We start from the raw sequence: 15,241 nt of genomic DNA, 5'->3' as shown, positions 1-15,241 counted from the left end.
TGCATCATAGTGAATATTTACCTGATATTTTCCTTTCGGGACATGGCCTCAGTGACATGGTAACAAGCATCACAAAATGTTAATTCTATCTTAATGTTCTCATCTCTTTCCTTGTAGTTAAATTCAAATCTAAAACTTCTCATGAGAAATGAGTGATGAGAATGCCAGGTACTTTTTATTTTTCTTGCACTGGGAAATGTTTCAGGTTCTGTGGTCAATCTGAGATGGCTATCAGAAAACCACGCTAAGAGGGCCAGTGAGAGAGCACAGCCTGTGGCATGGTATAGGCTTGCCACTAAGCCTGACGACCTGAGTTCAGTTCCTAGAACCCACATGGTAGAAAGAACCAAATTCCTTAAAATTGTCCTCCTACCTCCATACACACACAGGTGTGTGTGTGTGTGTGTGAAAGCAACACAAACAGACACAACATGAAAAAAAATAAATCACCTTAAGAGATCAAGAATGATATATATATATATATATATATATATATATATATATATATATATCCAAGGACAGTGGTACTCAATACTGTAATTTTCCTGAGAATGAAACTCCTATATCCAACTATAGTTATTTATTATTATTAATTATTGATTATTATTCATTATTACCAGATTAGTTTGTTTTTGTTTGTTTGTTTTTATTTTGTTGTGCTTTGTTTTTTATTTGTGGGTTTTTTTGTTTGTTTGTTTTTTGGTTGGTGTTTTTTCGAGACAAGGTTTCCCTGTGTATCTCTGGCTATCCTGGAATTCGCTCTCTAGACCAGGCTGGCTTCGAACTCAGTAAGCCACCTGCCTCTGCTTCCCAAGTGCTAGGATTAAAGGTGTATGCCATCACCACCACAGGGCTTGTTTTTGTTTTTGTAGTGTATGCAGCATTTGATAATTCTATTAACAATGTGAGTATCTTTTTTCTCATATCCCTACCTTTGCTTCATATTGTGATTGGATATCATATGGTTCCTCTAATTTGTATCTTATTTATGTGTGAATTGAGACTTTGGATGTGTTTGCTAACCATATGAATAATTTTCCAGCATTTCTCTATTTGTAGTATTGTCCATTTTTCTCCCTTGTTTTCTGTCAACCACTAGAAATATATAATATTATGGGTAATAACTGTCATCTAAAAAAAGGATGATTTCTTAACAAAATGAATTAATGTCAGATTACAGTATATTCTCAGTTCCTCCTTTATATCTCATCTCTCTTTCTTAGTAGCCATAAAATTGTAGTTTTTACTATGAGATATTTTTCATATGCCACTTTTCTGCCAGTATAGGAGATGGACTTGTGGGAACTGTAAGAAAAGAGGAACAGATATTGTCAAAAAGAGAAGGCTTTGATAACAGAGATATGGAGGGAGGAGAATGTGTGTTGATTATAATAATATCTTTAGTCCAACTCCTTAACTCTTGAAAAAATACAACTGAGTTGTCATCTAATCAATTCAATGTCTGTAAAATCCAAGATTTGTTGTGAGATCTTTGAAGGCTGGTTCTTAATGTTGTCATCTGATTGTATGACTATATTCTCATCTAGTAGCCAGCTTAAAGCACAGATTCCTTCCAAATACTCAGTTCCCCCTGACACACACATAGGACTTTGGAAACAACACAGAACTCATTAACTCCATTCCTAGGAATGGTTGACAAGTTTGTTGTTTGTTTCCCTTTTTACCCATACACAGTGTTTGGTGAGAATTCAAATATTCTTTCAGCTTACCACAGAGAACTTATTGGGGTGGCTCCCTGCCTTTGGCTATAGCTTTAGTGCCTTTACTGCCTCCCTTTCTAGGTTATGATGGAAACTTCTGCCATCTTCACAGGTTTGTAGCTCCAAAACAAGTTTTCTTAAGGCCCAACTGGCTCAAACTGTGCATGCCATACACAGTCACTACATATACGGGGTATTGTGATCCTGGGACACAAGAGATCCTCAACATTACACTGTTGCAGTGAAATAATCCTTTTTCACACTGTGAAGATGTGATGCTCTCATTGCTAATAAAGAACTGACTGGCCAATAGCTAAGCAGGAAGAGCTTAGGGGAGACTTGTGGACAAAAAGAGAGCACAGGGAGGAGAGGGCAGAGTCATCAGGAGACTCACAGGAAGCAGAAGATGAAAAAAGGTACCATGATGTGGTAGAGCATAGATAAGAAATATGGGTTAATTTAAGATGTAAGAACTAGTTAGTAACAAGCCTAAGTTATCAGCTGAGCATTTATAATTAATAATAAGTCTCCATGTGGTTATTTGGGAGCAGCTTATGGGAAAGAACTGACTGATTGATGGGAGAGAGAAGATCTGCCTACACACTTTTTGATTTTTCTTTCTCTGGCTACAAGGAATGTTTAAATTCTCTTTGTTATACAAAGTACACAAGTGCATAGATACACAAAAGGACAAAAGTACATGGAAAAATTTTTATGCAAATGGTCCTCCAAGTGGTGTGCTTGAACCAGTCCATTACACTTCTTGGCTATATTAAATAATCTTTCCTTGGGACTGTAGCAACCTAAATAACTGCTTCAGATGATAAGTCTTTCATCATAGATGCATGAGGTGAAGCAATGTTGTAGAGTGAAAAGTAAGCATGTCAACTATTGTTTTACAGCATTATCACTACAAATTGAAAGAAAGAGGAAATATACAAACTGAGCTTTTGTCTTTTATAGCATGTTTCTTGTATAACTTCCATTTAGGTGCTAAACCAAAACAAGGCATAACACTTACTATGTTATCCAGAACCTTTTGCTTTAGAGATAATGAAAAGAAACCTAGAGAAATTGAGGAACTTTCCCAAGGTTATAGTTTCTCTGTCATTGTTTGTTATAGAATCGAGATCTTTGTGTTTTGATTTAGGTCATCGTCAATTTTTACCAGCTTGTGACATTCTTGTGATCTCCTAGATAAACCCTGGCCTCAATTGTGCCTACAGTCCCCCATTCTCTCACTCTTTTTAAATTTATTTATTTATTTTACACCTCAGCCACAGTTTCTCTTCCCTCCTCTCCTCCTAATCCCCTACACACACCCTGCCCTTCTGTCTTGACCCACAAATACATTCCTCCTCTATTTTTGTTTAGGGAAGGACAGGTCTCTCATGAGTATCAACAAAGCATGGCATATTAAGTTGCAGTAAGACTAACCACCTCCCCATGTATTAAGCCTGGGCAAGGTGTCCAGTATGAGGAGTAGGGTTGTAAAATTCAGTAAAAGAGTCAGAGAAAGCCCCTGTACCCAGTTAGAAGTCCCCCAAGAAGACCAAGCTACACAACTGTAGCATATATGCAGAGTATCTAGGTTAGTCCCAATGAAGGCTCCCTAGTTGTCGGTTCAGTCTCTGGGAGCCCCCATGAGCCGAGGTTAGCTGATTCTGTGAGTTTTCTTGTGTCTTTGACCCCTCTGGCTCCTACAATCTTTTCTCCCCTCTTCTGCAGGATTCCTGGAGCTCCATCTTATGTTTGGCTGCAAGTGTGCATCTGTTTCCATCAGTTGCTGGATGGAGCCTCTCTGATGACAATTGGGCTAGGCACCAATCTGAGTGTATAGCAGAATATCATTAGGCATCATTACACTGACATGTTTTTCCTCCAGTCAGGTTTGCTTTTTACTAGGTCTCTGGGTCATCCAGTTCCTTGCTATTCCATTCTCTGCACTTTCTTAGAAAAATCCAGCACAATTATAATATGTACAGTCAAGTGTTAACTTTAACTCTGAAGGAATTAAGCCCTGAGGGTTTGAGTCCTGCTTTTATGAAATGACAATAGCAATAAGCACCAGAAACAGCTTTCAGATGAAAAATGAACCCCTAAGTCATTAAAAGTTGGTTTAATGCAGCAAATGTAGTAAGATTCAGCATAAGAGTTGGTGATTTGCTTGATAAATGATTATGTGTATGTGTGTCTGTAAGTGTGATATGATATGATAAACTTTGAAGTAATCATATCATGTCAAGTCATTAGCAAAACATTAGTTTTATAAAAGGGATTATTAACATGGGAAATGTAAAGTATTTAATTTCAAGACACAAGACATAGCAAGCCTGTAAACATTTTACTTCTACAATTGAGACTGAAGATATGCATATGTTCCATAATGGAATGGACACTCTCAAATCAGTGAGTGAGATAAATGAACCCAGAATATTGAACTCAAAGTTATTTTCAAATTCTTTAAAATTATATTATCTTTATAGTTATCATATGAATGTTTGAATTTATTCATTTTTTTTTGTGTGTGTGTGCACATGGGTGCGCACCATAGCACATGTGTGGAAGTCAAAAGACAACTTATGGAAATAATGTTCTTATAACTATGGGTTTCAGGGATCAAACTTAGTTCATGAGGCTTAGTGGCAAGTGCCCTTATCTGCTAAGCCATCTCATCAGCTCAATGTTTTGAAGTTTAAAATAGGATTTTTGAAAGTTATTTGTTGTTATTTGTTTTATTGTGTTCAAGAGTACTCTGTAGTACCTAAGATCTTTATAAGTATTATTTATTATCACAGTAGTTTTAATTTTTAAACTTATGACTGGAGATACACTAAAGCTTTTCTCAGTAGATTTGTATGAGGTTTTTAGATATTAAAAGTTAAGGATTTTGTTGGTGAATGTATTCTTCTCTTTCAATACAACTTCTGTGATATTTGGGGCTACATATAAAAACAAATTGAGAGAAAGTGGCTATCTCATGGAACCTGCTGAAAAAACAATTGATCTTTTCCCTTGGAATCTACAGCCTCAGCTGGATCACTGACTTTAACTATCCTGTGAGCATTTTATCACACAGTGCAGAGAAGACAGGAGAGGTTAGTAATGTGCTCTTATGAGACATACCCTGCTTAATAGCATTTACTGCTGCCTTCATAGCACCACCCTGTAAGATAAGAGACTTAAAGCCCCATCTTTGTCATGTAGTCTCATGGAGACGTCTAAGAGACAGCTTCAGGCAGAGTCATTGAGAGAACACTGAACAATGTCTGGCTTTAATAAAACCCCAAGTAATTGCTTCAAAATACAATCTAGACCAACAGGTTTCTGTGACACATGTGCTGTGGGCTTTGCTATGGCAGAAGACTCAAAAGACTTTTGTAGAATCAAGTCAAGATGTTTCATATATACACACACACACACACACACACACACACACACATATATATATTGCATATATATCATACATATATATGTACATATAATCTATATATACACACACATAGTAATGAACACAAAATAATTATTCAAAATTTTATTGTTAATACTATTTGCCACCAGTGACTGTTGGCAAGGTCATTTATATTTGCCATCATAGTAAGATAGTTTACAAACCACTCTTTTTGTGGTTTGGAAACATCGACTCAATAAGTCATCTTGGATATAACATTTATTATTCTACTGACGTACAAGAAGCTAGGATTTAAAATGTTATAGAATTTCCTTTATATAATTTCCTTAAAATACTTTACTTTGGATTGTAAAAATGACAAAGACTAATGATGACTTCATTTTACTACATTTGGAACTGTAAGAGATCCGACTGAATAAGAGAACATTGCTTATGCCTTTTCTAAATTCCCAGTCTTAGCATAGCATTGGGATTAAAGCAATATTTCCTACATGAAGAAAACATTTGTTCTAGGTGTAAGGTGTGTATGTCTGTGTGTGCATGCATGCATGTGCACGTTCACATGCAAGGAAGTGTAACAGTGAGAGTCAGAATTATACAAGCAGGAAAAGAGGAATGAGGAGAGTCATAACTTAAATCCACTTATTATAAATCGTTTGTTCTTTGTAGAGCACTTTCCTACCAAGCATAGTATGGCACTCTTAAGACCTGCTGCTGCTGCTGCACCATCAGGAGTCCCATGTTACAGTTATTTAAAAAAAAAAAAAAAAAAAAAACGAAGGTGCATTGCTTTCCTCTATTAGTGCTTACACAGGCATCTTTATGACCAAAGGCATTTACTGATTCCTTAAATAACCAGTTGTGGTCACAGGTGCACTGAATAAAATTTGCAGAGTTAATAGTTAAAGAGCATTGAGAAAAGGCTTGGCAAAAACATAAGGACTTGGCAAATGTTAGTAATTATTATTCACCCTTAGAAGCCCTATTATTTGTTCAAGAAAAAATATCATATCATAACAATAGCAATCACAATATTATGGTCTAGTTAGCTTGGTACTGCATTAAATATATCTCTGTGTGCATGTAAGTGTGGCAAAAATATATAGCTGATGTGGTGACCTATAAGGCATGTACCATTTCAAATAGATTTAAAAATGCTGCACAGCTATATTATGGATAAAAGAAAATAAGCACAAAAAGAGTATTTTTTAAGAGCTCAATAAACAGTAAGTAGATTTATATCATATTTCCTCTTAAACTCATATTCATTTAGCCTTCCTGTGCTACAATTTGATTTGAATTCTGTAGACTCATCAATCTCTAATCACACTATCCTCATCTCTACACCAAACTCGGCTCACGCTTTACCAGTGGATTGTTTTCTTTTGCTCACATTTCGCATCCGCAGATTCACTTTCCTGTTGTGTTACTCTAAGTTTTCTCTGCCCATTAATGGATTTACTTCCCCAAAGACACTACCTTCAGATGATTTCCTAGGACTGTCAAGGGCTAGTGGAATTGAGGACTTAGGCATGTTGCTGGCGGAACTGAAAATGTACTAGGCATAGAACTTGTGGGTCTCATTTAGGAAACATATGTCAGAGATATAGTGATGTTCTCAATGTGTTCCTAATCTGTCAAGGCGAAATTCAACCTCTGGAAATCCATCACCAGGCAGTTCTCCTGATCACACACAAAAGTTTCATACACATTTATCTTCATCAGATTATCAGAGTGCCTCAGGTGACAGTTTAGCTTAAGTGTCTAGGACTGGAGCTGCTATAATGGCCCACAGTTCATGATTGGCTCATATTCACATGTGGTGGCACAAACATGGGATGTAAGCACTTGGAAGGAGATAGAAGGATCAGAAGCTCCAGGCCAACTTGAGCTATGTGAAATCCTAGAACAAGAGCAAGAGCAGAAAGGTAGCTCCAGTCAACCTCTTTGCTTATTCTCCTCATAAAATCCTGAAAAGTACTTGTTTGTCTTGCCAAACGAGCCTGGCTTGGAAAATGCAGTACATGTTCATACTGAATTAAGCAATCTTTTATCTGATGCTGATGGTTTTGTTTATGGAAGTCCATCACAATTTTCACTATTGGTTTAGAAAGTTTTATACTTTTCCCCTAGTAAATCAGTGAATAACTAGACAAAGTTGTGAAAAAGAAGGATGTCAGAATTCAAATATGATTGAGGAACTGGAAAATTCATTTTTGTTCTCTGTTTGGTAGTATTTTGCTTATTTCCTTACATTTATTTCTTTCCTTCTTTTGTGAGTCCTCCTGTCTGCAATGGCTTCACATATGACATGTCATTCATCATCATATCTGAGACCCTATAATTGAGTGAGGATTGCTAAGATTCACACCTCAGACAGGTGTCGCTGCCATATCCCTACCAGCTAGTGTATCACAGTGAGTTACTTACCGTGAATATACATAGTAATATTCAGAATCCAGATAGCCCTTACACAGCTCTAAGCAGTCAAGTATTTCAAATACTTTTTCTCGTAAATGCTAACAATATAGCAAATGTGTTGACAAACAAGTCTTTAAAAGCACTATTTTATATATCCTTTACTTAGAAATTTGTCAAAAGAGATCAGGAAGAACATTACATATTTATGCCCCTCAATGGATAAAGAAATGTGGCACATATGCACAATAGAGTACTACTCAGCAGTAAAAAACAATGATAACATGAAATTTGCAGGTAAATTGAAGGAACTAGAAAATATCCTGAGTGACGTAACCCAGACTCAAAAGGACAAGTATGGTATTATGCCTCTCAATGGATAAAGAAAATGTAGCACATATACACAATGGAGTACTACTCAGCAGTAAAAAAAAACAATGATAACATGAAATATGCAGGCAAATGGATGGAACTGGAAAATATCATCCTGAGTGAAGTAACCCAGACTCAAAAGGACAAACATGGTATGTACTCACTCACTAGTGGATACTAGATGTAAGGCAAAGGATAACCAGACTGCAACCCACAGCTCCTGAGAAGCTAGCTAACAAGGAGCACCCTAAGAGGGACACATAGATAGCCCAGCAAAGGAGAAATAGATGAGATCTACATGAGCAAACTGGGTGTGGTGGGGTGGGGGTATGATGGCGGGCAAAGAATGGGGGATGAGAACATAAGGAAATGGGAGGGTCGAGCTGGAACAGGGACCGAGTGGGTGAGCAAGGAAAGAGATATCATGATAAATGAAGACATCATGGGAATAGGAAGAGGCAGGGTGCTGGGGAAGTTCTCAGGAATCCATAAGGATGACCCCACCTTGGACTACTGGCAATGGTCGAGAGGGTGCCTGGACTGGTCTACTCTGGTGAGCAGACTAGTGAATACCCTAATGATCATCATAGAGCCTTCATCCAGTAACTGATGGAAGCAGATGCAGAGATCTACGGTGGGTTGGGGAGGAAGGCTGTAGGGTGGGACGAGGGAAGGGAGTGGGATCTGTGGTTGGTATGTAAAGTGAATAGAAAATTTCTTAGTAATAAAGAAAAGAAATTTGTTAATTGATATTAACAACTGGAAACTCAAAAATAATAAATAGTTTTCAAGTGTCAAAGATTAACCCCTGTCAGCAAATTCAAGGAAAAGAAACTGACACATTTGAGAAGCAGAAGATGTTAAAGTTCATCAAATATCTTGCTATGGATTTTCATATTAAGTGGCTAATGCAGTTAATACCATTCCAGTAAAACTAATTTGATATACCAAACTTGTAATAAACCTTTTATGATAATGCTAATGTTTAAAGGGTACATGTATCATAGGCAGAATGAACTACACCCAAGGAGAGAAATATCAGCTGTGTTTTCATGAACTTCTACCACATCTAGAAATCTCATTTGAGAAGAATATATGTTCCTGTGATTTGTCTCAATGATAAATTCCAACAACTTTGACTTATTTCATAAACTTAAATATAATATTCACTGTGTAGAAGATGAAATTAGATAACAATTAGGGGGAAATGTTGATTAAAAGTGTATTACATACTGTCCTTAAAGACCACTTCGCCATACATTCTTTCAGAATTGTAGATCTGTTACTTCTAGGGATGCCAGAGTTCCATGAATGTAGCTGCATATGTGCTAACCACCCCAGGCACAGGCAATCCTACAATTCAGTTTTCCTTTTCTTTTAGAATTCATTGTGGTGCTTGTAATGACACTAATGCTGCCTTGTTCCTGGCCCATAAGAAGATTCAGCTGCTGATCTATGTGTTAATCATACCCAAGGGAAATCTGGCTACTGTTCAGTCCTTTAAATTCTCACAACTATTGAAAATCATTATGGTCATTTTCAATTCATTTATTAGCCTATCCCTTATTGTCAACGGGAAAATTTAGGGAGTATGTCTTATATAAATTATGTCTACAGTCATTCTTTATATCACATGGACAGGAAAGGAACATTTTCATTGACAACAGAGCAGATGTTAATTTAAATAATTTCTGTAACACTGTGATATTAAATATCCATATAAATGAGAAATAAATATATTTCTAGAAGTCATACTTACACTGCTTTTTGTAAGATTTAGAAGGCATAGAGAGAGGTATGATGTTTTAACTAAAGCGCAGCATTCATTTTTTTCTTTATTAAGAAATTTTTTTATTCATTTTACATACCAATCACAGAACCCTCACTCTTACCTCCTCACCCTTCCCCCCAGTTTTCTCCCCCAACCCACCCCCTCCTTGCTAGCTAGCTTCTCTAGAGCTGTGGGTTGTGGTCTGGTTATCCTTTGCTTTACATCTAGTATCCATTATGAGTGAGTACATACCATATTTGTCTTTTTGAGTTTGGATTATTTCTACATGCACACCCATGCTAAATTCTAGTACTTCTTTGCATAAGAAAACATAATACTTAAAGTCCTTCATGTAAACAGTATAGTGCTTGCATAAAGTTCATATATCTTAACTTGACTTTAAATCATGTCTACTGTGTTCAAACTATTAAGAATGAAAATTCTGTGTGATTAGTTGTCATCCTGTATTGCTTAGGAAATTAAAAAAAAAAAAAGGAAAGAGTTAAGTCCAGATTCAAGATTTAGAGTAATTTTTACATATGGCTGGTTGAGTCCTGTGAATATAAAGAAGTGAATTTAATCCTGGGGTGATTGCTATATTTAGAGTTATCCTGTCCCTAAAACAGACAATTCTACCACTAAATACTGCAGAAATTCTTTCTACATAAAAATTATATGTCATATATAAACAGCACAATAGTTATGAAAAGAGGTGGCTCTACCCCCAAATGCAATGATCTCTGGGAAATTGAAAAATCAGACAGTAGCAATGATTATCTCCTGTCATCAAGAGACTTGCATAGGACAAACTGGTCTCATGCCATCTAACTACCAGCCAGTGGTACCAAAGGTGATTTCTCCTTCCATATGCTACACATTTAGGAAGATCACTATAAAAGCCCATACTTGAAAGAGTCATTGTAAAAACAAAGGTCAGTAAGAATTAACCTCAGGGTGGGGAAGCATTGCAAATCAACAACTTCCACTCTTCAGTTTTTCCGAGAGGACATGGATGTCATGTGTCTATGTTGAAACTGTTTCATTTTACATGAAATTGGGATCCTTATTCTAAGAGATATATATGATTCAGTTTTGTTCTTCTTCATAAAACAATGTACCCACTCTCCTTATTTCTCTCATTCATTCCAGGAAGACACAAACAGCGTGATGAGGGTGTGGAGGATTTAATGTAGTTGTAGTTGAGGAAAATGTACAGTTTCTCAAACTAAAAGAACCACATCAGAGTCCTACCAAGAAAGGTTGTGGTTTAGACAGACAGAAAATCTGCATTTAAAGTTGAGGTCACTCAAGAACCTAGTACAACCTAAAAATGGTCCCAAGAGTTAGCTTCAGAGCAAACATGAGCGAAACTCAAATTATACAATGAATTAAGTAGTCATGAAGGAAAGTCAAAACCATAGAATGCTTTGGATAAAGGGCCTGAAAATGGAAATACAGATACAAAGGGAGAATTGACATATATAAATTATTCTTTGTTTAAATATTTAACAGTGAGTAAAAAAAAAATGTTGATCCTAGACTAAATGGATATCTTATGATTTATTTCCTCATCTCATTTATATTCTAATTAAACTTGATTGACTAATTGACATTTTATGCAGCATGCAGTTTTATAGAATATTTACATATAATGCTAGACAGAAAAGAAGTGAGCTATGGGAAGAGTTTAATACAACTCAGTGTCTAGCATCCAGAGTGGTAGGTGTTGTATTGAGTGCACAAAAGGGAGTAAAATGTTAAAGTAAATCTTGTAGTTATGAGGACATATCTGTTTTAACTGGAATTTCAATGCTTACATATACTCAATTCTTCCAATAGAGACTATTATCTTACATGTAAAAGATATTACTAAGTTAAGGACATTGGAGATGTCTCCTTGGTTTTTCACTGTGTGTGTTATTACAATGGCAAATGTCCTTACAAGAACTAGGAAGTGAGAGAAGAAACAAATACGGCAGTTCCCAGAGGCATACACAGGGTTTGAAAGAAAACTTAAAAAGAGATGTACCCATGAGCCCAGGAATTATGACAACCGCAGAAAACAAAAGGACAATGGGGATAAAAATGTTTGTTAGAGCCTCCAGCAGGAATTAAGAGACCCAGCTCACACTGGTTCTAGACATCCAGTTTCCACAACTCATGGATAAATTTCTGCTGTTTTAAGATACAAAGTTCATAATAAATTCCTACATCAACATTATAAAACTTGTACTTTAAAAAAAATGACCCCTTTACCTCTTTAAACTTTATACAAAAGAAATAAACAATTTTTGTTAAATGCTATATAAACATTTTCACTACATACTATTAATAATCATCATTACATCTACTATGCAATAATGTTACAAAACATTTGGTGACAAAATGATTTTACTGAAAATAATAATTCTATGAGTTCATTATTTTGATATCACCTATTATGTGATTGTAGAAAATGCCTACCTGCTTCTGATTATTACAAATTTTTAAGTGTTTATTTCTATGTGGATTAGAATGGAACCCTGGCAAAACAGTTTTAATGTAAAATATAATAATATTGTATACAAAAGATATTTAGAAGCATCTGTTGCCTACATAATGATACTTTCTTGAGAGGCCTAAGCAGACTTCCCATATTAGTACAAATTTCCTTCAGAGAACAGAGAAGGAATCCTGCCCTCGGGATTCTCTGGTAACTGAGCGTTAGCCTTGATAGATTTTCATATGTGGGGAAGCTTTTCTTCTTCTATAATACCCCAACATCAGTGAAAAAGGAAGAATGGAGTCTTGTTATTAGCTGTTCCAGTTTAGGAAGAGAGAGGCTAGAGCTTTAAAGGGGTATTCCATCAAGTATCAAACACTGGTCAGACTTCTACGGTCTCCATAAAATTAACTACCACACATAATAAAGACTGGTTATTTTGCTAGCCATGGTCCTTTTTCTAAAGTAGCTGCCTTTTTTTTTCTTTCCAGTTTGCCCTTCAGGCCATGATCTGCACTACCTCCCTCTAGCTATGAGTGACATCCTTCACAACCATGGATGATTCAAGTAAACATAGCTGAAGGAGACCACGACTTTGCTCAAATGCTTGGCACGGCCATCCCCCTGGAAACAGAGTATTTTTGCCTTTCTCATGTTTACACATGAAAGTTTGTAGTCACACTTATGCACTTATCAAACACACAGGCAATCTGCAATTACCTGGCCGACTGGAGCATTCGGTCCTATCTCGAAAATAAATGTTGGAGGGAGGCATAAATGTGTGCCTGATCAAGTGAGAGGTCCCTGGGGTGTGGACTCCAATTTTATATAATGATGTTCAGCCCCTATCTGATGCCACTCTGTGTGTTATCAGCCTCAGAAGACAGCCTAGGCTCTTTGCTATCTTCTCTAACAGCTGTCCTATCAGACAAATGATTTTATCTCATCGGCAAAGTAGAAATGAAGGAAATCACTCTTAGTCCTCTACAATTCTTAAATTGTCTGCTATAGACAATACTAGGTGGTCAAGCTATCTTGCTCACAAGAACAAATGCTTCAAGAAAGACATTTCAGTACAACTTCGTCAGGAGAAATGATTAAATAGATTGTTTATGGAGTAATTTCTAGAATTACATGATGTGCATATCAAGACTGGTTTATACATGGCATTGCATAACACCACTCTTGTTCTTGTAAAAACGTTTATTAACCTAAAAGCAAATAACTGACATTTTAATGTCCAACATCAGATTCAAATGACATTTATAATAATACCCAGTAAATCTATAAAACACTTCACTACGCTAACATAATTAAATTGGAAGGCAGCAGCAACGATGTAATGCAAGCTGCCTGTGTGCTTCATCTAATTAGCCACAAGGAAATTGTTCAATTTCAGAAATGGAGCCCCAGGAAATATAAATACATATTAAGTACCATATTAATTTACATATATTTCCCTATATTATACTACATTTTTGCTAAGGATGTATGCAAATATTATTTAATATTCAGAAAAGAAAGACATCAAGAAATATAGCTGTTAATTTTCTCTTTCAGAAGCTCCTTCCTTAACTTTATTTTTGGTAAAAAAAAATGTTCACTATATATGTAAAATATGTATAGATTTATCTTAATGTTATAAATGTACTATTATTTTATCTGATAACTTTTATATTCTAATTTTTTAGTTCTTAAAATTTATTCCTGGGATTTTCTGCTCCACAGAGAAGAAGTTAGCAGAGAAACAGAAAAGGAATCTATAGTCAATATTTAGAAGGCTTATCCTTGTATAAGAGAAGGCACAGAAATGTCAAATATAAAATCAGTGAATGAATACTGGACAATAAACATGTGGGTATTAAAAGTCATGTGCAAATATGGCAAGTCAAAATTATTTAGATAATTACATAGAATAAAATTTGGCATTTTTTTTTTTGCTTCTAAGATTGCACTTGTTTCTTAACTTCTTTTTAAGAGAATCCTGCGTTAATATAAGCTTAGTTTTATGCTGGCTAAATTTCACGTGAATATCTACATAGGATGGATAAAGGGAAGAGGAAATATTAAGCCTTTGTATATATTGTATACATATATGTATACACACACACACACACACACACACACACACACACACACATATATAGTCTGAATTTTAAAGCTAGAAAGCTGTTAACAATGACTCAGGTTAAAAGATGAATGCATAAACGATGTAGTGACTCGATCAATGTCATGATTGTTTTGGGTTGCTCAAAAGGACTTGAAACTTGTGGCTAGAGTTAATTGCTATTTCAGTGAGCAGAAGCTATTTATTTAAACATGTTAAAAGTCTGTGTTAATACATTTCATTCATCAAGGACGTGAAATCCAAATAGTCTTTACATATGAATCAATGTTTGCTGTAAGTGTCTGAACTAAATTTGAAGACAGAATGCCATGTGGATTACTAATAAGCAATGCCACAAGTACACACTGAATTCAGTTCCAAGATCTAAGTACTATTCACATCATTAATGTGACTTTTCTAATATATATATTACGTGTGTATATATACTTAAATATGTCTATATGAACATCCTATATCAGATTTCTCCTTGATTTAAATAAAAAAAACAACTAGTCTAGAATGCAATTCCTTCCCTCATGGATTATGTGTGGGACATAGTGTTAAAAGAAGTAATTTGCTCAGAGCATGAAACTTACAATAAAGGAAAAGAAAATAAAGATACAAATGTGATTTTAAAAAAGGTAAAGGAAAAAGGTATGTAAAGGAGGGAGAGAGGAAGTGGAGAAGAAAGCCAAACCACAAAAATTTACAACTACAAAGGTCATCATTGGACACAGCACAGCTTGGAAGAGATGGCCACACGTTATTCTAGATTTAACCATTGTGCATAATTGTCTACATTGAATGTTAGTCATGCAAGAGGCATGCTACCAAAGGTGTGTGAAATCTTTTTTTATTATTTATTTATTTATTTTTCTTTATTAAGAAATTTTCTATGCACTCCACATAGTATCCACACATCCCCCCTCCTCCCTCCTCCCACCCCCCAACCCTCTTT

At 35.7% G+C, this 15,241-nt stretch overlaps 1 long non-coding RNA gene across 1 annotated transcript in view; it reads left to right on the top strand.

The window, feature by feature from the left end:
• LOC131922597 (uncharacterized) overlaps positions 1-13,221 on the top strand; it is a 70,703-nt gene extending 57,482 nt beyond the window's left edge. The window contains exons 2-3 of the long non-coding RNA XR_009382338.1: positions 4,750-4,819; positions 12,668-13,221. This is a non-coding gene — a long non-coding RNA (uncharacterized LOC131922597). The remainder of the gene's footprint in view (positions 1-4,749; positions 4,820-12,667) is intronic.
• Positions 13,222-15,241: the final 2,020 nt, after the last annotated feature.

Source organism: Peromyscus eremicus, chromosome 12 (assembly GCF_949786415.1).
Source record: "Peromyscus eremicus chromosome 12, PerEre_H2_v1, whole genome shotgun sequence".
Lineage (NCBI taxonomy): Eukaryota > Metazoa > Chordata > Mammalia > Rodentia > Cricetidae > Peromyscus > Peromyscus eremicus.
This window is presented reverse-complemented; position numbering and strand designations above follow the sequence as displayed.